At 37.3% G+C, this 2,178-nt stretch overlaps 1 non-coding gene across 1 annotated transcript; it reads right to left on the minus strand.

Annotated features, from left to right (window-relative positions):
- Positions 1-742: 742 nt before the first annotated feature.
- Positions 743-815, minus strand: TRNAF-GAA (transfer RNA phenylalanine (anticodon GAA)). The gene has a single exon. It is a non-coding gene; the product is annotated as a tRNA-Phe (tRNA).
- Between the last annotated feature and the right edge of the window lie 1,363 nt (positions 816-2,178).

Genomic DNA, 2,178 nt, shown 5'->3' on the forward strand with positions numbered 1-2,178 from the left:
TACTAGTGTTTATTTATCTTTCATCTTTAAATATTAAAGTTCGTGATGAAAACACATTATAACTTGTCAGACCTATAACTAATTAGTTCAAAAGGTGTTCTTGATCATAAGAGAGTTGTAATTCGAGATTCTAATTCCTAAATAAAAATTAGGGTTTATATCTAATCTAGTCTACAATAAGTAATTAATTAGTTAGATATATAATTTCAAAAAAAAAAACTATCTAAAATATTTTAATTAAAACCTTTTCTATTAAGAAGGAGCTCACATTGGGTTTTACTCAATTATAAGGCTTCAATTTGGCTCAAGTAAAATTCCTATTTTCAAATAACACTTTTTTTATATTACATTTCAAAGTTTAATCTTTTATCTAAATTTAGGTTAAATTTGAACCAAAATTCAAATATGTTCCATATATAATGCATCCAAATTTAAAATACAAAATTTTGAATGATTGGCAATTAATGTACGTACCTATCCTGACGCAAGCATCAGGAATAAGTTCGTAATGGTAAATCGTGAGTTTGATTTTTGTCCTTTATAGTGAGATAAAGCTTCACATCTGTAATTTAATTCATCTATCAAAATCGATGATACGAGCAACGGAGGCCACACATGAGTTGTCGTGCCAAGTTTAAACTGAAAAGTGGAAAGTTATCAAAATAAAGATAATGAAAATCCCGAATTTAAACTGGAAAGTGGAAAGTTATCAAAATAAAGATAATGAAAAAAAATTATGACGTGCGGTGAGCGTGGATCGAACACGCGACCTTCAGATCTTCAGTCTGACGCTCTCCCAACTGAGCTATCCCCGCGCACGTCCTTAGTTTGAAAATTGTTTTTGTTATGTTGCATTAGACTCATCAGTATGGTCCGGGGAGTAGGAGGTCTCGGTTTTTGTTTGGCAGTGGAATATTTATGTAAATAAGAATAAAAAGTTAGGATGAAAAGCATTATTATGCATTTAATAATATGATTTCGGAATTATAGCTACAGAATTGAATTAGTATAAGTTGAATGTTTTTTTTAAAAAAAAAAATCAAAAAATCATTTTCACGGTAACCATCAACAAATTGGAACAAACCCACCAATTCAATAAAAAAAAAATTTCATCTCAAGCTCTAATCATGTTCGGAATTACAACTTTTGAACATAAATAAATTTGTGGCCTAATATGGACATGAAAATATGTATTTTTCTTTTTCCACAAATAAATCACAATTCCAAACATAGCATAAATAAAAGGTGCTTGCTAGGAATGGCAGCCGCAGGGTTAGGGTCGAAACAGAACGGAAATCCCAAGCAAGCTGCAACAACACAAACCATATTCGTATTCCGCATCAATACAAGAAACGAAGACTATGGCTGCTGCTTGTCACGCTCCTTTCGTGACGCTACCGAAGACGGGCGCTGACAGCTGAGAGAGGCACGAAGATGGGCACGAGAGGGGTGCCGAGCCAAAGGCCGAAGACGCGATGGGCGAGACACGCGAGCGGGCCAACATCGAAGGAACACCCGAGAAGTTTGTGGAAGGTTCCGGAAGCGTACGGGACATGGTCGAGTTGGCGAGGTCCAGAAAGCTCCATGGACGGAACTCTCTAGAAGGCTCAAGAGAGTTGCAGAAGAATGGGGCATTCTAGAGAATTCCAAGGGAAGATTCAAGGGAATTGTTCGTTCTAGAGAGCTCTATTGTAAATATGTATGTAAGATATTTTGTGTAGAAAATTTTAGAGAAAGATGGGAGGCCGTTGGATCAAGTTGATCTCCATCGTCCATTCTAAGGAGGTGGCCAGTATAAATAGGGGTGAGGTTGCAAATCGCCCCCAAACCCTCTCCTCCAATAATTCAAGAGTGTGGAGAGCTAGAGTGAGGGTGAGGCAGTTGTGCAAGGGCAAATGAGGGCTTGCAGTCACAAGTGTTTTACGAGGATATTATAGAGGATCGTAATACAAGAAGCTATATATATATATATATATTTTTAACATTTGTTTGCTGATTTTCCTTTCATTCCGCTTAGAAGCACTTGAGGTGAGGGGTGCTTGTGTGAGGGCCAGGCTGACTTAGTTAGGCATCCGTGGAGGACGGATCAACAAGCTTGTGAATCTCTTGTCTCAAAAGGTGAATCGCTCACTCCAAGCACCCGGCTTGTGAATCTCTAAGTCGGTGACATGCTGCTCA

The sequence above is a fragment of the Diospyros lotus genome, chromosome 15 (genome assembly GCF_014633365.1).
Source record: "Diospyros lotus cultivar Yz01 chromosome 15, ASM1463336v1, whole genome shotgun sequence".
Classification (NCBI taxonomy): Eukaryota; Viridiplantae; Streptophyta; class Magnoliopsida; order Ericales; family Ebenaceae; genus Diospyros; species Diospyros lotus.